The sequence below is a fragment of the Ixodes scapularis genome, unplaced genomic scaffold (assembly GCF_016920785.2).
Source record: "Ixodes scapularis isolate PalLabHiFi unplaced genomic scaffold, ASM1692078v2 PGA_scaffold2__306_contigs__length_199485367, whole genome shotgun sequence".
Taxonomy (NCBI): Eukaryota; Metazoa; Arthropoda; class Arachnida; order Ixodida; family Ixodidae; genus Ixodes; species Ixodes scapularis.
Genome location: NW_024609857.1, coordinates 16,260,792 through 16,284,436, shown reverse-complemented (window position 1 = coordinate 16,284,436; position 23,645 = coordinate 16,260,792). Strand labels below are relative to the sequence as shown.

Here is a 23,645-nt window from a genome sequence, read left to right as displayed (position 1 = left end):
AAGTGTCACGCTGTCACCGCGACCGCGATTCTTGCGGTTGGCAGACGCCTGTTCTGCTGCAGATCGCTCTCCGGCTTTGCACTCCCCGGAACATCCAGGAGTCGGGACGACGTGACGATAGCGACACCCGCGTTTGCTCCTGCTTTTTTCTTTTCCGAACCTTTCACGACCTACCACCAGGATCGTGACACCCGACGGCATAACACCCCGTCTTTTGTGACGTCATTTGTTGCCACTTCGGTAGAACGTTCGATGCACTGGCGGAATAGGCCACAATACACACCAGTTGGAGACACCTTCCAGGAAACCGCGTATAGATATAATGTTTAGGGAAATGATAAAGGAGCACTCGGGGATGTCCTGTATACTTCTCAAACTCGTTTAGGCGTACGGAAGTGGTTCAGCCGACGATGAATCACCCTAAAATTACCAGGATTAAAGCCGCTTCCGAGGTCTCCGCCTTTCTTCTCAGGTCGAAACTCGTCGACCGTGCCTCAAGTGCAGGTCACACGTTCAACTTAAAAAAAGAAAAGAAAAAAGTGTCATCACTACCGAGAGAAGGAAAAGATGCAGACATACAGGAATCTACTAGAATCCTGTACCTGCTCCACGAGTTACCACTCGTGGAGCAGGTACAAGGCTGGGGCTAGATAAGAGACGGAAAAATCGCGCGGGCGCCTTACCGCAATCGCTAGCTTTGTACCTGCTCCACGATTGGTAACTTTAGTGCACTACTACGCTCCTCACGCGCTCAAAGTCTTTCTGAAAATTACTGATACAGTGGTTTTCGATGACGCTGAGCAAGTTTCTAATTTGAACCTTATGTCTATTTTCATTAATTAAAGAGTTAATTAACGAATTTTATTTAATTAGTCGGCTGATTGTTACGATTAGCCCCCTATATTATGTCCCCCTGGACTTATAACTCACCTCCACAACCGGCATAAGTGTAACTTTCACGGCTTTCTTAAAACAAACCTGTTAAGCTTAAAAACAAAAACACCCTGTATTTATTAAACAGCTAGCTTGAAGGTACACCGTTAGCATCCCTTATAAGTTAAGTCATGCCGATTAATTATATTGCTACTTTTTTTAGTTTTTACTGGCACGAATGACAGATGTATTTTCAGTGGGTACGGGGGAAACAAGGTGCTTAGCATTCTTTCCTCATTTTGGGCCTCAAATTGAGCGTGCATACCTATTCTGAACTTCCCACTATACTAAGTACAAACCACGCATAAAAAAAATGAAGTTCTTTGAGCGGTTGGCTGCCAACATTTCGATAAAATACTTACGAGCGCAGTATACTATAGCTCGAGGACGCTATACGGCTGGTTTTCACATGCGACGTAAGAGTACTAAATCAGCACTGTGTGTTCTACGGTTACAACTGGTTTTGTTGTAAGTTGTAACCGCCAAGGCACGCTTAGCAGGAAAACGATTTCTATGAAATCGCGTGCCGCGGCACGAGCGCTGTCGGCACCGAGTTCGGCTCAAAACTGGTTACATACGATGCTGTCTGCTTTCGACCGTGCAGATGGCAGCTTCCTGATAACGACTAGGTTTACGGTTTTCAGGCTGAGTAACGTGCCTCGTAATGAAAGTATGCAGGCAAACTGTTTAGGAAACGTCATAATCTAAACAATAAAACACGGATAAAAAGAAAAACGGACAAGACGACACAAAATTTCCGGGTCTCGGGGTTTTGATCATAACGTGCCCCCCTTCACACATCATCGACCGTTTGCAAGCGGCGTCAGCCCACCCGAATGCTTTACACTAGGGATTTACGCTTCACGCCGCGAAAATTCACTTGGCCTTGGGGCGGACACCGCCATCACAGTCAGATCGATCGAGGCCTGCGATTGGGCACGAGGGCTGCGTCAGAATTCGGCCGGGGCTCACGTCCAATCAGCGCGTCGAAGGTCGGACTCGGGCCCAACAGCCGAGTTAGCGCGATCCGACTCTGACGACGTTTCATGAAGAGAGAGGAGGCGATGCGGAGGCTTTGATTATTCTAGGTGGCGTTGGCATACAAAACGCTATGCTGAGCGCAAGTTCGTCTGCTTCTTACACAGGGGCTGTAATGATGTCAGAACTCCGAGCACTTATTGGCCCAACGGATAAACTAAGTGGGAAGACCTCAAGGAACCTACAGCATTGAGGTCTATCCACTCTCCTTTCGATCAAAGCCAATCAGAGCTCGGCGTCGTTCTGACGTCACCACAACTCCTGCTCAAGAAGCAGACGACTTGATATCCGCATAAACCTGTTTCTCTCGGCCAGGGGGCGCGAGTGCGTCCTCAAGACTTTACTCAAGACGGGCCAACGAGGGCCTCAGAGCGATAAACTGGCAGCTGAAAGGTGACCCCCAATTGGCCGCCGCCATGTTGCACTTTTTTACCACTAGACACGTGACCTTATAGTTTTACGCCTAGATTTTTTAAGGAAGTACCGCGCACGACTAATGGCTTATTTATCTTTAATAACAGTACCGACGAGATAAGGTAGGCTTCGTTTGCTTTAAGTTCAAAATGTGCTTTCATACGACAAAAACTCGGGCAGCTTAGCAATGCCTCCGCTAGATGCCGTCAACCGCGGTGCTGTATTTCGGGCTTTGACCGGCACTGATCTCTGGGGCTAACAGTCTTGAAAAAATAGTTTATCATGTGTTTTGCACCAGTCGCAATACAAATCTCGGCTCAATTTTTGCGTAAAAGCCTCAGGATTTGGTACGGTCACGTGTCTATAGTGGTCGAAATTGTACATCATATATAGTGGCAGCCAAGTGAGGGTCACTTTTGCCATGGTTAACGGGATACCAGTTTATCGCTCTGAGCCCCTCGTTGGGACGAGCTGATGTAATGCTGGCTGGAGCGTCTGCAAGACACGACCATAAAGGCGATGCTGCAGCGTCCGATAATACACGAGCCACGTTCAAACACAAGCGTCTCAGCGTTCTATCGAAATGGCGAGAGCGCGTTCTTTTCAGCTGTTTTGTTTCTTTTCTTTTCTATCATAGCGCCCGTGAGCAGCGTAAGGGAGAGTAATGATGTGCAATCGAAACGCGCCCTAAAAATATTCTAGTTTGCCCGCCAGAGGCGCTGCTTATAACTCGAGAGCAACAGGCCTATGGACGAAGGGACTGAGCAAAACTATGAGTCTGAGAGACTGAGCACAAGACGCTAAACTAAGAGGGACTGAGCAAGAAAAAAAAAATGAAAGACGTTTACAATTATCTGTAACGCCGAATTCGAACGCACTTCTTGAGGATGAGGAGAGGATGGTACGGAAGGGAGGGTCACGTGTGAAGTCAGACGCGATGTCACGTGGGTAAAATTTTCCCGCTAGATTTGGCGGGAAGATTCCGCTAATTTAGGGTGAACATTTTTCTGCTAAATTTAGCGGGAAAATTCCCCTGCTAAATTTAGCGGGAAAATTCCCCTGCTAAATTTAGCGGAGAAATTTTCCCACTAAATTTAGAGGAAAACTTTCCCGCCGTATTTAGCGGGAAAATTTTGACCTCGTGACGTCAAAGGTGACGTCACGTGCGATGACATTATGGGAAACATCCCATAATGCAACGCGCGGTTACGCCGACGGCGACGCCGCTCAAGCCGGGAACGGGCGCCCAAGAGCTGCGCTCTAAAATGAAAGACGTTTGCAATTCTATGCCGAATTGACCTTTTTCAGAGTTCGTCAAAGCGACCGAGGCGCACCCTAGTGGAGATAATTCAAAACCTTTGCGGGCTCAGTCCGTCCTCCCGTCACCCCGTTCGCTTCCTAGACGCGATCGTTTTGGTGCGTTCGGTGTGGAAAGGTTTTCTCGCTGTTTTCCGGCTGTCGTTCTCTACGAATGGCTGATGACGATCCCGGAGGATTGAGTAAAGCAACCGTCTTCGACACTTCGGACTTTATCCGTCTGTACGCTTTTCAAGACGGATGGAGTGCCGATGCTGCATCGGTACCGGTCGTCAACACAGCGTACGTCGATCGGTACTTGGCGAAGGACTGCAGACAACTCCGGAAAGGATGGGCCTTCAAAGAAGCCTACGTCAAGAAGGTCATGGTGAACAACTTTGATCCCGACTACACCGTTCACCTTGTAAGGAGTCTATGAAGCCGGGACATTACAGGCAACTGATATCGCTTTCCAAGAGCGCCGATATCGTTCAAGCGTCTTGCGACTGCGTTGCGGTGTGAGTTTATTACTTCGGTAAAACCCGTGGCGATGTAATAATGTGTCTTAAGGATTACAAGATGTGTCAATATTTGTAAGGCGTGAGCCCCATAGTCGCTATCCTTTCGGCAGATTTGTATCAAGATCCGTGTGTGCCAATTCTTTGATCATATTTTATTCGTGACGCGATAAGTTATCTAAAAAAAAAAAAAAAAGCAAGATTTGTCGTTTTCGTTTTTTTTGTGGTACTTCAGCATGCAACTAAAAAGGGCCAAGCTATGTAATCGATCTACTTATCGAACTAGGTGACGTGTTGATATAAAATTCTGTAGTAGGACATTTTTTTATTCCATATTTTAATGAGTTTCAAGCGTAAATATATACTTTGCAGGTTGAGCGGAACATGCCAGCACATATCTGGCCTGCTCTTGACACTATGCGACAGTGTAAAGATATGTTTTCCGTGACAACGGCTTGGCGTCCCGCCTCTTCGCTGCCCTGCTGTACCGTGCAAGCAAACTCGGTGCGCAGGCAGGTGTCGGCTTCTATGTAAACAAGGAGGGAGCGAAGTCTGGGTGATTCTGGTCTCGTGAAGATACCCCTGCGTCGTAAAAATCAGGAACAAAAACCTTGCTATGAATGACTAGCCTGCACGGAGTATGACGGGCATATCCTGAGTTCAAACAAATATGAATGAACTAACCTCCAATGAAGTGGACGCTGCAAACACGCGAGTTCGCAGATGGCTGCCAAGGCGTCCCGTCGGAGTTCTGGCGTCGCAGCGCTTGAATCCATTTTTCTCTCTTCTTGAGGTGCGCGATAGCTTTCGGGAATCTAAAGAAGCTCACGTTCGGCGTGTTTTTCTTGCTGTGTGTACATCCAACAGCCGAGCAGCGGTGAGGCATCGCGACAGTGCCGGACAGACGCGCCTAGCGATGCGAGCGAAGCCAGGCAGCGACGAGGAGAGCCCGCAAAGATGGCGCGTTTCCCTTTCCTACTCCCTCCTCAAGTTCAGGCATGCGCACAAAATTCTCCGAAAAAGGTCAATTAGAGCGCAGCCCTTCAGGATGAGGAGGGGAGGGTACGGAGGGAAGAGTATACCCCTCCTCCCCTCCGCATCCTCCCCGCCTCCTCTCCTGCTTCTCTCCCATTTAGCGGGAAATTTTCGCTAAATTTCCCGCTAAATTAAGCGAAAAGTTTCTCTCTAAATTTAGTGGGAAGGTAAGTGAAAATTTTCCCGCTAAATTTAGCGGCGAAATTGAATTGGCGTTAAGGTCACGCGACGTCAATTTCCCCGCTAAATTTAGTGGAAAAACTTTTCCCGATCATTTTTTTTTGTCACGCGTCACGTCACATGTGACGTATCACGAGACGTCACGTGTGCCGTCATTATGGGAAACGTCCCGTAATGCAACGCGCAGTTACGCCGACAGCGACGGCGACGCCGCTCAACCCGGAAACGGGCGCCTAAGAGCTACGTTCTAAAACATCTGAGACTGAGCATATGACGTTACGGACTCAGAAACAGAGCAAAACCATCTGAGATTAAGCATAGGACGTTGCGGACTGAGGGACTGGGCGAAACCATCTGAGTCGGAGACTGAGCATAGGAGGCTATGGACTGAGCGAAACTATCTGAGACACTGAGCATAGAAGTCTATGGGTTGAGGGATTGCGCAAAACCATCTGAGACCGAGAGCTAAGTACACACACACACAAAGACACAGACACACACACATATATATGATGCTATGGGCTGAGGGACTGAACAAACCCGTCTGAGACTGAGTTTGCAGCGAAACATCGTCTGCCAGCCTTCCGTGTTCCTCAACCAGAATCCCATCTACTTTCGTTAGTCGAGCGTGAGGGAACGAACCAAGCCCGCGGGAGAAGGCAACGACGAGTCGGTGTGCCGTGACGCGGACAAGCTTCCGTTCGTCCCAGGACGCTCGCTCGGGGGTCAGCCCCAAGAAAGCGCCCGAGGCGCGCTTCCCGCTCGGCCGTGAAGGTCGAGACGAGCCTCGGCCAAGTGGGCAGCGGCCGTTCCAGGTACGTCACGGTCGACCGGTCGCACGACGACCTCCGCTCACGGGCGAGTCCCCGTTTCCTGGTCAGCCCTTGTGTCAGCGAGCACTCCCTCCCGCCGAGGCCTTGGACCCCTCGCCAGACACGCTCGTGTTTCGACTCGTTGCCCAATCGGGCGCCGGAGATCACCGGCTTGCACTGCATTCGCAACTTCCCCTGTTCCACGTTTCGTCCGAGCTACTTTAACTCAAACGTTTATTCCAGGCGTAATGTCGCAGCACGCGAGGCGTCATGCTATATCTCATCGGGTATTATACTTCTCGGTGAAAAACTTTTCTGGGCCGCGTCGTTTGCTATACCAGGAACAGGGTATAGCAAATGACGAGGCCCAGAAAAGTTTTTCACCGAGAAGTATATTACCCGATGAGATATAGCATGACGCCTGCGTGGTGGTTGGCGATTATTTGTACAAACCGCGTAACAAGGTGTTTGCACTGAAGTATAACACCATTACACTACAAACCGACTGCGGGTACAGATGTTGGATAAAAGCTCCGCGTCAGCGTTCATCTGGGACTCGTCGCCAATCAGTGCTTCGGTGGTCGTTGAGCGTTCGGCGTCCATGTCCATTCGCGTAGCCCGAACGTCGTAGTGTAAGTGACGTTTCACACACACACACACACACACACACACACACACACACACACACACACACACACACACACACACACACACACACACACACACACACACGCGCACACGCACACGCACACGCACGCACGCACGCACACACACACACACGCACGCACACACGCACACACACACGCACACACACACACACACGTACACACACACACACACACACACACACACACACAAAAGAGGAAGTAAACTAACGGTAGATTAGAATAGCTGTCGCTGGCACGCAACCGACTAGTGACGCTCGTTCACGTTCCACACACAGTTCGGTACTCTGGTATCAAATAGCCACTTTAAGTCGGTCTGCTCCAGGGACCCAATCCGTTGGAACAAGCTGGACCCTTAGCGACGTGCCGCAAGAGCAATTCAATCTGTCAGGCTGCAAATCGCCGTGCCCCCGTGTAATGGCTGCGATTAGAAACGGTGGTGTATGGTCCCTCCGCGGGTTGCAGACCGGCCGCTTCCTTCAAGGACTGGCTACATTTGCCGCCAGTGTGCGCGGGCTTTAATGGCTCCTTGGCGGAGTTTCCGTCTGCCAGAAACCGGATGAGGGGGTCTGCAATTGAGGGTCAATCCGCGAGCAGCTCGATTAAGTCACCGCATTCGACTGCTTCGAGTCTGATGTGGGGGTATCAGAGGCGGTTCCCCGCGTATAGTCGAAGGTTTGTTTCGCTCGGTATCCATTGAACCGTTTAAACATGTGTGGGCACGTACAGGATTAAGAGGCGTGTGCTGTATTGATTTACATTGACAGGGCCTTGTCCACAAAATCGGGTGGACCTATTCGGGCTTTCATTAAATGGACCACTTAAAACGACGTCGGCAAAACGATCCATGCAGTGGAATATGGTCGTTTACGACCCCGAGCTTAGTGGGAATGGTTTGGTGTCCGACGCAAACCAGTTTGAATAACTACGACAAATCTCTCATAGCAGTACAGTAAAGGATTTTTTTTTTTTTTCTGCTCTCATGTTGTTATTTTTTCGACGATCAGGCCAGGAAGTCATGCTCACTTCCGCTACATTATGCGCCGTTTTAGTGGAATTTCTGAAGTTGTCCTTTGCAAAACAGCTTCTCGCAGGTCTCCGAAAACTTTCAAACTGTCCAGTTCACGGAATTTCCAAAATTTTAAGGGCCCTACAGACGTATCGCTCTCTACAGTGTGGCAGCGGTAGCTAATTAAGAGTATCGGCATCGAATTTTGGAACCAGCAACTTTGTCGTAGTAGGTGACTATGAACTAAATCAAGAAAATAAACACCGGTAATCTTGATAAAAGATTAAAAAGAAACGACGCACAAAAGAAAAAAAAACAACTAAAAATTATGTTCATTTGTATTATATATCAGCCAAACAGTGATTAAATCTCCGATTTAAGAGTGAATACCTTTTTTCCTAACATATTTATCTTCAAACGATGTATTTTATCGATCAAATAAAAAGAAAAAATGAACTACGGACAATTTGAAAGTCGAGACGAGCGAGTGCACGCTAACAGACAGGGAAGTGGTCTTCGATATCGTTCGAGCTTCTTTTTTCCTTTCAACGTAGGAGATTACCCGAGGCAACATCGGCACGCTTTTGCTAGAACCTCGCGATTCTGTTATCGGCGCAGCCAGCGTTGGTTTTAGTTTCGGTGGTCGTTGTCTCCCCGAGTGTGGCTAGAAAATGCACGAATCGTGCTCTTTTCGCTGTTCTGTATTTATTATTTAGCTCCTGTATATAAATACTGTTTCTATATTTTTTTCTTGAATTTTATGTTTTTAAGGTGCTTCCATTTGAAATCATCATATCGATTAAAAATGAACAAATAACGTATTTGATGATAAATATATGTTGCAGCCTTGACACATGCTTACTCACAATTGATTGATAAGACATTCGTACATCTCGGGGATTAAAAATGATGTCAAACTTGGATCTAAGTGACAAACAACCACCGACGCAATTTTTTTTTTTTTTTTTTGCCAGGCACGTTTGAGTTTGTTTAGTAGTGCGTGCGTGCGTGCGTGCGTGCGTGCGTGCGTGCGTGTGTGCGTGTATGCGTGCGTGTGTGTGCGTGTGTGTGTGTGTGTGTGTGTGTGTGTGCGTGTGTGTGTTTGTGTGTTTGTGTGTGTGTGTGTGTGTGTGTGTGTGTGTGTGTGTGCGTGTATGTGTGTGTGAGAAAGAGAGAGAGAGCAGAGATCGTCAGGTTCATCGAACGTGACGGTTGGATGGATGGATGGATGGTAATGGCTATACCCTTTGTAACGGGCGGCAGCTTGCGCCACCTAGCCTAACAGCGGTAAACAATTGATCGTTGAGGTTGCCAGCTGAACTTTCATGTATAGGTCGTTCAACTCGTACTTCGCAAACGCCGGTTGCTTGTACAGCTTGCTACTACAGTTGCCGAGCGTGCTTGCACACCTGGCCGAACGCCTGCATGGCTATTTGCTCGCAGATGATGTTCACGAAAGGCGGAGTTCGAGGCGCATATCCACCAACAGGTTCGGTCGAAGTCGGGCAATCAAACGAACCATACTTATTTCGTTTGATTGCCAGATTTTGCCTAATAAACATATCATAACTTATACAATTTATAGTGAGGTTTTCAATATGCTTATTGGACACACTCATATAACTTGTTTCTCTAGGGAATGACAACGTCCAGCTTTCTTGCAGCGTGTTAATAACTGCAGTGTGAAAGGACTATACATAATTAATTATGGTTATAAATAATGTCAGTGATGTCTTTTTTATGTTGAAAAATGAGAAAGGAAGAGTTAGAAAAAAAGGAGAAACAATAATATTGGCGATCTTAATGTGCTATACCACGAGAAAATATGCAGCTGTAAAGATCCTTGTTTTGGATACCCGATACTATATTCATATTAATCTAAATTCAATTAATCTCCTTACCTTAATATATATATATATATATATATATATATATATATATATATATATATATATATATAAAACAAAAGTTGAGGAGTTCCAGGGAAGGCCTCATTCCCTTTTCTCAAGGTCACAGATTCCGGAGATTATGCTCTAATTTAGATTAATTCGAACGCGACGCCAGCAATCCAAAATTCGTGCTATCCAAGCAGAATTATCCACCAGCCGTCGTCGATAAGGCCATTGAAAGAGCACGTGCTCTCGACCGAGAGCAAATTATCAATCAACCCCAACCCAAAATTTCACAAAACCAGCACGCAGACCTGGTGGTTACATATTCAGCCCGCCTTCCAAATCTAAACAATATCCTCAGGAAACATCACAGTATTTTGCAGCAAATCGATAAATTACGCACCCTTTTTCCGGTATCACCACGCGTGGTATATCGACGAGGTAGAAACCTTAAGGACATATTGGTGCACTCAAAAAATAGGACTTCTGACGTTTCTTGTTGTAGACCTTGCCAGACGCCCAGGTGTGAGATTTGTGAATATGCAGAAACCACCAATCTTGTCACTAGCGCGAACTCTGACTTTCAAAATCACTGGATACCTCAACTGCGGTACGTGTAACGTTATTTATCTTTTACGCAACTATGTAACATGGATTATATAGGACAAACCAGTACTTCATTTCGGTTGCGCTTCAATAATCACAAGTCTCATGTCAAGTCCTCTTACCCATGCTCAAAACACATGAATCATAGCATTTTAAAAATACGTATCATCCTTCTTGAATCTGGATTTAGCTCTGATCACGACAGAGTGTTGAAGGAGGCTTTTCTCATTCAAAAATTCAATTCGGTTCCTTGTGGTATTAATGCAAGTCCAGGCGTACTCGCTTGGCTGCCACGCTCTGTGTAGGGCAGAGGCCGCACAATTATATTGGTTGTGCACGGACTGTGCTAGCCGAGCGCGTCGATCACATTGTTGCGCCAAAGGCGCCTGCCATCGTGAGCTCGTTCCACGCCTCTCGTGAACATCCTCGTGAGCGCGCGCCCCATGGCAATCCTTCCGCTGCGTTAAAATTCGTGGGCGCGTAAGCATAATTAGAATATGACATAAATACTTCATAAAAAACCGCCACGGCACTCTTGCGCTGTCTAGATCTCCGCTCTCGAAGCGGTGTTAATCCCAAACACATCCTCATTGCTACTTTTGTGTGCGCTCCGGTTGCTCGGGGATGATTGTGCTTAATATCTGTAACAAAGACTTTGGCAAATACTACACATTAATTTATTTAGTTTTAATGATTTGGATTAATATTGTCTATTATTACTAATGTCAAAGATTTACGATATGTTTGTTACTCCCGTTCAGAATATTTTTAATACCCTTCATAGTCACTCTTCCTCTTCCACACGAACGTCAACAAGAAGAAGAGGACATTTGACACACCATCCCACCCTGAAGAAAAGCGGTCCCCGCTTGAAACGTTGGTGCAGTAAAGGCCTTTCCTGGAACTCCTCAACTTTCGTTTCACGTCCAACCGGCCCGTTGAATCTTCTCACCGTATACTGTATATATATTAATGTGATAGTTACAATGATAAAATACAAATAGGAAGAAAAAAAAAAACTTTGACCATTATCTTTCAACACTAATGAAGCCTAGAGCAAGCATCCAAACAGAACGTCTTTACGCGCTTTATTTTTTTCTATCATATTTTCTTCTCTACATGTGATGACGACACTTACGCGTGCACACGATGTTAGTTATGGGGAAACTAGCATCCGTCTCTTATTCTGTTGCAAGCGCTAGCAGCTGGGCTGCGGACTCAATTGCTCGGGTGGGAATTTTCCGCTGTTTTTCAACTCGGGGTGTCACTCCTCCTGATCTCCAGAGTGCGTGCCCTCGACGGCCGCGATTTACTGCTTGCAGAAGTTTTCCGCCAGCTGCCGAAACCTGACCTGACTTAAAGGTTAAAAAAAAAAAAAAAAAAAAAAACTCTCGCGAAGCTTAGATTATTACCTTAGTCATTCCGGAACCTTTATTGACATGAGGACAGAAATTCGAGGGGCAGGTAGAGACTATTCATTTTTTTTTTTTCGTTTTATTTGGTGATGAGAAGAAATAGGCGACTAACAGAATTATTTTTGAAGTTCGGGAGGTTGTTGGATAACACCATCAAGTAAAAAAGAAATGTCATGGACCTTTATTTTTAGTCTTACAGGTCCACTTCTCGCGAACCTCGTGAGTTTGTTCACGCGCCCAATTTGCCCACGTGCTTTTGTTTACCCCCTAACTCGACCAATGACGTGGCGTGCATGCCTGCCTCGTCATTGCACGTACCCTGCACTTTATCTATGTTTCCCTTTGATTGGTATGCCCCTCCTTGCGCTCCGATACGCCAACGACGCGTTTTGGAACACTTGCTCGCCGTATAATGCATAAAATGCATTGTTAGAAAGCATGGGTGCAGTATTGATCGGGAACATAAAACGCACTAAACGTTAACTAAAGCATGAAACGTTCACGTGTTTGTTTGCTTTATATCGTACGAACATTGGTCGTTGCAATCGTTTTGATTTTTTTTTTTTTTTTAAGACAGTTTGTTTCGGAGAGTGAAAAACAACCAATATTTTTATAAATTTCCCCTCTAAAAATAGGGCGGGGCGTGGGGGGGGGGGGGGGGGGGGGGGGTATTGGTGTATAAGGCACTGTGCGTAAATTTCCCCGTTAAATTTAGTTAGGAAACTGATTTGATATTTAGGTCACTTGCGTACATTTTTCTTCGATCAATTTAGTGGGGAAACTAAAATGGTCACAAGACGTCTGTTTCCCCGCTAAATTAAAGGCGGAAATGCACGAAGGGACAGACGCACACTTTTTCGGGGTTTGGGGGTTCCGTCACAGAGCATTAACTACCGAAGGAGCTTTCGCTGCGCTTGCTCGCATTTATAGTTACCATTACCTTCGTACGACGTTTACTTTTCGTTCGTACTCAGTTATTCTCAGTCAGAGGCCGCCAACCTTTTCTCCGTGTCCTTCAGTTCGACACCTGATGTACACTGCACTAAACATATAAAATAAATATCTCTTCCGGTGACCTCGAGGTGGTACAAAGCTGCCGCTTTGTATACACTTCCTAAAGCAAGCGAACAGCCGTGCGTTGATGACCGAGCGTTAACTCGAAGCTGGATCTCGCTCGCCGACGCGATTGTTCGGGAAGGTCTTTTCTCTTCTTTCCGCAAAGCAGGCGTTCTTGGACCCGTGACCCTGATGGCGTAACAGGACGACGCGTTGAGCGCAAAAACCTGTTGCGCGCACGTCGTGACTGCCGACTTGACTCGAGGAGGCTCTTCCACATAATGCACTCGGCCGGTGTCAAGGCCGCTGGGGCGAAGACGTAATGCCTTTCTGCGCATTCCGAGGCGGAAAGGAAAACGAACAATCGATGGCCGACCGACGTGTGACGAAATCCTTTACGAAACTCGGAACGTTAATACGTGCGCGACACGAAAGCACGCTGGCGAAATGTCAAATAAATTATTTGTAACGTAAGGCAATTGTTCATTTCGAAGAAATATGTTTCGGAAAATTTGTGGCAACGCTGAAGACGTCTCCGAACCTTCTTTACGATGGCCGAAAGAATACGTTGGAACGTGACTGTCTTCTCTCGATCGTGGTGCGTGGAATGCCGATTTCCACGTTGAATGAAAAATTTCATTACCCGGAAGCGATATGTCACCCTCTCCTTCCCACAGCCGCACACTCCTTCCTTTCTTATACCAATCCGCCATGTCAACTGCTTTTCTGACTTGTGGGCATGCAAAGAACTCGTAACAAGCCCTACTACTGAGCGCTGTCAAGAGATGGGCGTTGAATCACCGCATCGACACTGCGCCGGACACGTGAACTATGTCAGCACGGCTCGCAGTGTTCGGGATCCGATGCTTGGCTCAGCGCGTGCCACACGGGCAACTCGAATGTCATTTACAACGAATGACATTCGTGTGATCGACGAATCGGCTCGCGATCTGTCGCGCGTAGAACGCCCCACCAATATACAGGCGGCTTTGGCCCCACGCTCGGAGTGTCGCGCGCTGATTGGCCGATCGTTCAAATGTCGTTTGTTGTAAATGGCGTTCGAGTTGCATTCGTGGCACGGGTATTAGGTACGCCGCTACCATACTTGGTAATAGAGATATTTAGTATTGCGTATAGGTGCAAAGGCAAGCGCTGTGCGTTTTCGCTAATGTTGCGGGCTCCACGCTGCGCATGCGCGTTGAGTACACAGTTTGATCTCCGTGCATGCACGCGCAGTGTTGAGCACGCAAAGCTAACGCACAGTGCTTGCGTTCGCTCGTATACGCAATATTAAAACTCACTAATCTTTTAGAACGCGTCCGGCTCTATAGCTTTCGCCGTTCATCCGTCGTCGTGTCGTAGTCAGACATTTTTAAATTCCGGGGATGGCAAGCCTCTTTCCATTGTCTTTTTGTATCGTGAAGTTCTCAAGACGCCTGGCACTAAAACCGTGTAAGTTGGAGTGGTTTGTTTTCTTTGGAAATCATTTCTAGGAGTCGCTCCTTTTTCAGTCATACAGTTGTATGATCATTCTCAGCATAAAGTCGCGTGTTCAAACACAAACCACACTTCGGGACTGAGAAGGCAGTGGCACTGCCTTCTCAGTCCCGAAGAAGACAGTGCCGCTGCCGAAACGTCGACGCCTGCCCGCTAAACCCCCTTTTTAATTTTTCCTCTAATTGTTTGCACTAATTTTTTTCGTGTAAACTTGTTTTACAATTTTATATATTCCTTTACATGCGTTTAATTCTTTTTTTTTATCTCGAATTTTAGTGTATATATTATGTCTTTAAAAATACCTTCAGTGTTTTACTTGTTCATCTACTTCGTGCTTTACTTTCTTCCTACTCATATTATCAAATAAACTCTTTTTTTATTTTCCTATCGGTCAATTGCTGCATCTGTGCACCTTCCTTCGTACCCATATATATATATATATACATACATATATATATATATATATATATATATATATATATCTTTAGGAAATTTATCTTATTGTCTGAACCACATTTTATTCGTTGCGACCAAAGGCACAATCGATATCACTCCGTCTTTATCTAACATCCGCCCCACATCTAACACCTAAATTCATGGACATTGAACACAAAACACGCTAAAAGCGCAAGGGCCCCCCCCCCCTCCCCTCCCCCCCCTCCCCCCCCCCCAAAAAACAAAACAAAAAAACAACAAAGAAAACGAAATTTTTAAAGCAGCTGATTGTGCTCCTTCAGTCAAGTAGCCCAAGAGTTGCAAACGAGAAAACAAGCGCGGGCTTCCTCCCAGCGAACAATAACCCTTGCCCTTGTCCCAGTTCACAACTCACCGCTAGAGAAAACGCTACTACAATGACCACGAGACAAACCCATGCAACACGACACTACTGGCGCTTATTATCTACCATAAAGGAGTTGTTTCCAACCGACAAATGGAACAAACAAAGAAAATTAATAATACAAATTCATCGGCGTACATCATGACCACCTTCGTTACGCTCGGTAGCCACAGCAGCCACAGGTCGAAGAAGCAGCGCAGCGACAAAACAAACCGAACGGGAAAAAAAAACAACGTAAAAGAAAAAAAAAGGTCCGATTATCCACTCCAAGAAAGCCGGTGTCGTTGGGAGGACCACAGTGCGGGCAGCCATGTTGTCCACCGCAAGAGGCTGGGGACCACTTGGTCCGTGCAGCGAACCATAGCCGCGGCAGGTCTCTGGACGAAAGGTACGCAACACGGGCAGACCCCGTTCTGGTCGGGAGACTGTTCTCGGTGGCGAGGCCCACGAGAGGTCTCCGTTCCGAAGCGGGATCTAGCGTGCGTGCCGAGGTCGGACCACCGAAGGACAACGTTCTGGAGGACAAAGGACGCCGCTGTTGAAAAGATGTCGCTCCCTGCTCGCCCAGAACTGGACCCGTCCATGGCGGCGGCTGTCCGCCTCTGCATCCTTCGAAGCCACGTCGAGCCGCCGCGCGCTGCTGGCAGCAGGCACTCGCTTGGCCGGCTTTGAATCATCGCCGGCTGCGGTCGTGTGGGGGGGACGCTTGATTATGTCACGTCGTGCCGCGGCGAGTAGCCGGTTCTTGGCTGCGTGCATGGACGGGCGTGCCTACCTGTCTTGAGTGCGAGCGTGGTGGACCTGGGACTTCGTTGGCGTGAGTGTGTTTCTGAAGAAGCCTTTTTCGTCTGGAGAACGGCACTGCTTGTTTTTTCCCGTGGCGTGTGGATCGCTTTGCTAGAGAATGCCCGGTATTCGAAAACTTTCCGGCATGCTGTTGCTTTCTCGGCGACGAGAAAATTAAACGCCGCACACCAGTCTGGTTGATACATTTTTTTTTTTTTTTTTTCTGTTTCTGCTGCTTTTATGTACACGAGGAATTGTCTATAAACAACACGCCGCCGGAGATCGCCGAAACTGGTAGGAATACTTCGAAAAAGAAGCTTGTAAAAACCTCGGACGACACGTTTTGCTAAAAAAAAAAAAACATATATGTTTATACAATTTGTTTTCCTTTTAGTGGCTGTTTAGTGGCATTTGCCGAGGTTTGCCAGCTGCATTCGGTTCAGCAGCGAAACAAGCCAGGCCGAAGCAAACAATATGCGTATCAATACCGCGTATACGCATTTGCCAGGTTTGCGGATCCTGCCTAAGTTTTAGACATCTGTCACGTTTTGCAACGCTTGGGATTCGTTGGACTTTGACGCTATCGGGAATATATCGAGCGAGCGAGGGTTATTGATCACTGTGATTCAAGCTGTAATGAAGCATTAACCGATAGATGAATTGAGTGGCTAAGCAATTATTTATTCATAGTAATCACTGATTGTGACTGTTTTTTTTTTTGTTATATGTTGTTGGAGCTAGAAATGCTCATACAGTTATGACCACATATATAAGCGATTTCAACATGTTTCATAACTATTTATACTCCTGCTTGTCCACATATAAAATTACGAACGATTAAAGTCACCAACATAAACGTTTTTAATTTCATTTTTTTTTTTTCAGGAGCAAAAAATTTTTTAATTGGTCCTTGTTTTTGTTATTGCTAATAACTCAACTTTTTTATAAGTGATTTCTGTCCCACGTTTCGAAGTCACGATAACAACGTGAAGATTCTGGAGTTGTAGCGACTAAATTTCCATATTACACCAACAATTCTCACGTATTCAAGAAACGGTTGTATTTGCCAACCTCCATCGCGCTCCTCTTAGCACGTGGGTAACCGTGTTGTAATGAATACAGAAAAGTTTATTTTTTTTATTTTTTTTACTAATGCAGTACATTCATGTCGCCTTTTCTCGACATTATTTGTTTAGCCACTTCGTTCACCTTGCAAAAAATAACAAAAAGGAACAGGCCATTCAAAAGTCATCACGGCATTCTAATCACTGACATCAATCGTATACGACCCATCAGGTGTTTCTCGTCCCGTTTTAAAGTGACGCACGTCGTCGACCATTGTAAACAGTTACCTTTTAAACTCGTTACCCCCACCCCTTTTTTCTCCCACTCACAAAAAAAAACAAAAGAAAGTCTCGTCCGCTTGGCGTTCCGAAAGAGCGCCCATTCTGCAGTAAGTACCCAGAAAATATCAAGTTTACATATACACGCACGTGAGCACGCCACGAAGAAAAGTCATTTGAGCGCGATGACGAGGGGAAAATCGCATTTGTTCCAGATGGAATGGCTGGCGCAAGCACTTTGCAAGCAGAGATTCTGGGCTACCGTTTTCAACGTCTCGATTTTCCAAGTGCCTTAACCTTCCCGGCTTTTTTTTTTTTTTTTTTTTTTTTTAGATGACATTGCGATTTTTTGCTGCCAGTCCTTAGTTTCGTTCGTTGTTACGAAAGAGCTGCGTGTCCTCCCGACAGGTGGCTGTTGCTGAGCGTCCCCCCTCGATGGCGTGCCTAGATTTCAGAGTGTTTCCAACAGCGGGATCGGAGTCACGTGGTTTATGGACCTCGTCTGCAATACGGTGTGCGAGGAGGTAACGAAACGCCTCGATCGTGTGCAAGCGTCAGCCTCTCCATCCGCTACCCTTCTCCCTACTGGACAGCTCACCCATGCTCATATGAGCACAATCTGAGCGGGTGACGCGCGCCTTTAAATTGCAAACACAAGCTCTCTGCGGCTCGAGTTGTCCCCCTCTCCTAAATCGAGGCTCTCTGCCCGTCGACGCCTGCCTGACAGCTGAATAGCCCTGACGGTGGCTGCTCGTCACAGCAGCCGTCGAGGGACTCAAGACGGACGTTGCCTCATCGCGAGCGCTGCGACCACCGCATTAATCCGTGAAGCGTATACCTGTACACGAACAGCTGGATCGACGCACATTAAAGCGTGGCGAGACGGTTGCACTGGTACATACATGATCGAGTGCTGCATGGAAAGTAATCGAAGGAAAATTTGCATCACGAATGCGTCGCCTTTCCGTCTGAATTTAGACTCTACACCAATATTGTATTTATGAACGTGAGGCGTAAGCTACTCTCACCTCTTTCCATGCAGAACAACTGCTGGAGAGGAGGCGACGTCCTCTCGGTCGTTCGCTCTGCTAAAGTTGAACGAAGTGGGGGATCTTCCACCTTACTCTTAACCCTTCACCGAATATAACAATATCACTGTTCGTTTCTCAAACAATAGTTACATCAACCCCGCAGCTCACGCTAACAACCACGTATGCAGAGCGTTGGCGAGATTTCGAGTCCTCCAAATGCTTTTTACGAAGGTCACATCGGAATACCCCCTGAGTTCGTCGGCTCCTAAAGCTTCTTTGAAAAAAAAAAAAAAAAGCATAAATTCAAATATATATAAAAAAAACAAATTACGCGTTGCTAAGCCGCCAGTGAGAATTGAACTCACGACCCCTGGTTTACAAGACCAGTGCTCTAACCACTGAGCTATGGCGGCGGTTGGGGAAGATACGGTAATCTCGAATTTGCAAACATCTCCAAATGTTCATGCGGAAGAGAGGGCGGATGCTCGCACCTGGCATTATCACGGCAGTTTTTCTCTTTTCTTCCCGCAAAACAGAAAGCCAACATATTCCAAGCGGGTTAAACGTATGGTGTTCAACGTGAGTGTCCGCAGTAAACGTTTATGCGTCCTTATTGATAATCGGAGAGTCACACTTCTTTCCCTCTCCACATTCACCTTTCCTACCTTGAAAAGGCTGTTTTCTTTTATATGTATGTAGAAACGTCCTCAGCGGCTGTCTTCGATCTCAATGTCCACCGCACCATGGAGGTCGTTCTAGCGTGACTCCCGTGCGTTTAATGACATCAATCATTTTAACCCTTGCTTTCAACTCCACACTGGTTAAAAAAAAAATAATAATAATGGTGGTTTGTAATCCCCCTGAAGAGCGTGACACCCCTGAAACAAATGACATTCGGATGCAATTAATTTAGCATTTCTTTTTTACCGCCTGAACCACGGGAGACCGGCATAGCGAGGTCGACTTCGATTGAGAATGGAGGTAGTTGTGCACTCTTGAGTCGAAGTCCGATATATAGTTTTCTAACACAAAGAAATCCTATAATGCGGTTAAGCCCTTAGCACTTGAAGGATATGTCTTTCTCGAATTTCATGGTAATGTTGTTAATGGAACGAACCTTTTTTTTTATTGTATAAAACGTTTTGTAGTGAAGCACGTCTTTGTTCATACTTTGTATAAAAATTAAATCCTTCGCAAAAAAAAGGAAAAGATATATTACTTGGTTGCCACAGAAGTTACAAAACGACTCGCATTACGATAGTGCCCTGGGGTTCCGGACTCGCCAAAGAAAGCGCCCCGATTGGCCTTTAGCGATGATGAATCCGCGCTTTTTGTGGCCGATGTCCAATGGGCGCACGTACTCCACCAGCTCCAACAACTTTCGGCTCCAACTTTGTAACTTCGTAACTTTTCAATTCAGTACAGCTTCCGCGAGGCCGAATCAACGCTGCCACATCCCACACGCAAAAAAAAAAAAAAAAAAAAGATAGCGATGATTTGAACTTTGGAAGGCAGTGCACGAAGCCACGTCACACTCGCGGACTGAACCTAACAAGAACCCGCACATAGACCTTTCCAATAAGGGCTTCTGGCGGCCGCGGTGACATTTTAAGCGCTCGTGAGTCGCGTACGACGCTCACTTTCCAAATCGACGAACCCGCGCTCGCCGGTGGGCGGAATTTGATAACGTTAGACCGGCGTATAAAAAAAGTCCATCCCGGATCGAACTGGAAGCCATATGTTGTCCATCTCTGCGAGCGGCAGGCTCGCTACTACGCATTTCGGTGGAGCGATGCTCTCTCTCTTTCTCTCTCATGGGTCAAGCTGTAGGGACACGCCCCGATCAAATATGTATCGACTGAAGGCACCCTGTCTTACGATGAAGCGCAGCGGATGCTACTAGCGAGCGTAGCCAATCCAGCAGCGTGAACGTGTCACGTGAGTCATCACCTCGCCGGTCGCTTCGCCCCTCCCGAACATCACGTGAACTTCATGCGGCTTTGGATTGGCTACGAAGGCTCGAAGCATCGTCTGCGGTCCATCGTAAGGTGAAACGATGTCGCTGCTGCCGTGGACACGACGGCCGGGCGGGCGGAACGGCATGCTGTCCCATGAATGTTCTCTTTGAGGGGGGCCATCGCGGCGAGCGCGTAAAGGTCGAAGGCCAGTTGGCGTGAGGCGGCCGGCGATCAAGGACGGCTCGCGCGGCCGACCTTGTTCTGCGGAGAGACCCTCGGGCGAGCGCTGCGAGCCCAACTCATTCCTCCTGCGGCCAGGTCTGCGTAGACGTGTGTGTGTCTCGTCGTTCCTGGACACGTCGTCCAACGTTCGGCTGTCCTTCTAGCGCGACCTGTCAGGATTTTGGAAAGTGGCTGAAAAGCGGGACGATGCACCCGGAGACGCTACGATAAACTGTGTCAGTGGGGAGTTTTCGTAGATGGTCTACTCCGTCCCGCAACGCGCAGCCATCCACGATATACGGAACTTTGTCGACAAGGCTGCAGGACGAAGACGCCGCTATTTACCGTGCGTCTCTGTTGCGGAGAACGTACACCGGCGGGGGAGAAACGATCTGCAATTCTAGGTTCTCGTTCAGAGAAGGACGCAAAGGAACGCGAAGGCACGCGAAGGTACGCGAAGGTGACAAGAAAAGAATGAGTATGCCGTGAGACACCTGTCTCGATATGTGGTGACTTGCGCCTGCGGGCTAACCCGGGGTCTTGAACGTGCATCACCAAGTAGTGATTCTGAGACTGCACGCCGGTGTACTACAACGAACTGGTTCCTTTTGTAGAAAGAGACCACAATACGCAGCGAAGGCTGGACTAGTCGGTGCTTTGCCAGTTCGGTACTTTGACATATAGTACGCGAATATCCTGTCTCACAACGCTACACGCATCCCGATATGAATGTACTGCATGAGAAATATAGGTGCCGCGGGCGCATTGATACGCTGAAATTCTGCATTCTCGCTTCAGGCAGTTGCTTGCTAACTTGGGAGAGGGGGAGGGGAACGCAACTTTTTGTGGTAAATCTACGCAAGAAGGGAAGAGAAGAGAATAGTTTAGTTCAGTTTTCGTTCTCTATAAACTTTTCAAATCCGCCTCACGTGGGCTTGTGTGTGAGAACTGGCAGTCCATGTGAAGAAACGCTCCCCCCCCCCCCCCCCCCCCCAAAAAAAAAAAAAAATCTTTTACAACAAAAGAAAAGGGAAACAACAAGAGAAACACAAAAACTAAATATGCAAGAACCCGTGGTGTGTCGGGACTCGTGTGCGTATACCATCGACCGCTTTGCCCTCGAAGTTGTCTCCAGGTGTAGTCTTTGAGGTGAGGAGGCTCTTGGGCGACAGCAAACGAGAATTAGCGGCAGCAGCAAACAATGAAAAGCGAGATGTAGGCTGTTCAGTGTCGCCATTCCTTCTATCCCGTACCTCCCCCTGCTCATTGCAGTCTTCTAAATGCCAGCGTTCGCCCCTATATCTCGAACCCTCGCCGCGCAATACATTCCAGCCTTTTGATCTCTCGATGCTACTCGCGATTAAAAAAAACACGCTCGTATATGCAAACCATACATTTAACGACTTTTAATGCGCATATTGGTCATTTCACTTTGTCCCTAATAACACCGATCCTGAAAATGTAAAGTCACATTTAAAACAAAAAGGGTGAAACACCGATACGGAATGAAGTTCACGCATTATGTCTATTTGATTTCTAGGCTATATATAATGTAATGATCGTGGAGTCGCCTAACCTCGATGAAATCGACACTACCTGCCTTTAACTCGTAATAGAACAAGTGTCGTCATCACTGAAACTGAACGTATCCGCGATTTCTTAAAGGGGCGGTGCAACAATTTGCGGACTTTGGCTAATTAATTGCGGGAATCGATCCCGGCCACATATAAACGAAGGACCGAAAACTATTCTTTCCTACTTGCCCTAATTTTCATTAAAAAAAATAAAAGAAATTGGTATCTCCGGCACCCCTCAACTCAACATTGAAGCGGCACCAGCTTCGCCTGTGACGTCATTCGGAGTGGCGTTGGTTTCCGGTTGGGTTCTTCTGGCTTCCGTTTCCCCAGCGCTCGCCGGCTCGCCAGGCTCGCCGCTCTCCCGCCGATTCCCGACCAACATGGCGGCATGGGCGGACGGCCTGAACGACGTCGAGAGCAAGATGCTTGCGTATAGTAAGTCAGTTGGACTTGTGCGGCGGGCAGTCGAGGTCGAGACACCAGGAACAATAACGATACCACGATACTACGGACCACGACCAACGCACTCCGTCGAGCGAGGGAAAGACAAAACGTCCGGGTTGCTCGTGTAGCCGCCGTAGGCGCCTCGGGCGTCGACGGATGATGGCGACGGCAGGTTTTGTTGACTTGCGGTAGATGGCGCCACAAATAATTCATACCCTTTTAGCGGCAATATTAGGCTTTTGAAGCGTTTCTGCATGCCTAAACAACAAGATTTTTTTAAACTTAACCTTAAATCAAGCTTACAATTGCCTAACACTATCACTTACAAAAACCACTCCGAATGACGTCAGACCACAGGTTCCATTTGCGGCCACCATGTGGCCGCAGGTTGGGAAAAAAAGCGGTTTTTATTTTGCGATTACGCAGCGAAATAGAGGTATTTTGGGGTATGGTGGCACTTTTCCTCTTACTTATGCCGAAGTAAACAATATAAAAAATACAAGCTGCACATTCGTTCAGTGTTAAAATCATTGCACCGCCCCTTTAAATTTGGAGGCAACAGTCGTACTACACCAAATGTGCTCGACGATGCATCGTCAAAACCGCAACCGGCCTCCTCCTTCCACCACCTCGCAGACAAAAGGCAAAGCGCACAACTGAGTCGGAGCCGCAGGGGAGCAGATCCAAACTCGCGCGTCTAATTTCTCACGCAAATCCTTCCGGATCCCAGTGCCGGCCATCGGCTGCAGATTGATGTTTCGTCGCCCAACCCCGCGAATCGTTTCCTGTTCCGTCAATGCTCGCTCTTGCCTTATCCCCGCACGCGATAGCTAATCGGGAAACCGGAAACGACCAAAAACCGCTTCCACTTAATTAAGTATACCGTCGCGGAACTCATTTCTTTCTTTCTATACACGAACTCATCTCTGTTACGTCACGGCGCGGTGGTGGCGCGTCGGTCGCACTTCCGGTCTGGAGCTGTGGGCAGAAGTCCCCATGCCAGACGTGTATTCCTGCGTTGTTTTGAAAGGAACGAGACAAAAACTAGTCTTCTCGTCAAAACGCCGCGACTGGGGCCGT

At 47.3% G+C, this 23,645-nt stretch overlaps 1 protein-coding gene and 1 non-coding gene across 4 annotated transcripts in view; one reads left to right on the top strand and one right to left on the bottom strand.

Annotated features, from left to right (window-relative positions):
* Window positions 1–23,645, top strand: part of LOC115326717 (sodium- and chloride-dependent glycine transporter 1) — a 152,978-nt gene that overhangs the window by 90,937 nt on the left and 38,396 nt on the right. The window contains exon 1 of one of the 3 annotated variants that reach the window (XM_042291712.1): window positions 15,896–16,021. The exons of the other annotated variants lie outside the window; for them this stretch is intronic. The gene's annotated coding sequence lies outside the window, so the exon portion shown is untranslated. Of the gene's footprint in view, window positions 1–15,895; window positions 16,022–23,645 lie in introns of those variants that run through there. 3 annotated transcript variants of the gene reach the window in all.
* Trnat-ugu lies at window positions 18,705–18,777 on the bottom strand. The gene has a single exon. It is a non-coding gene; the product is annotated as a tRNA-Thr (tRNA).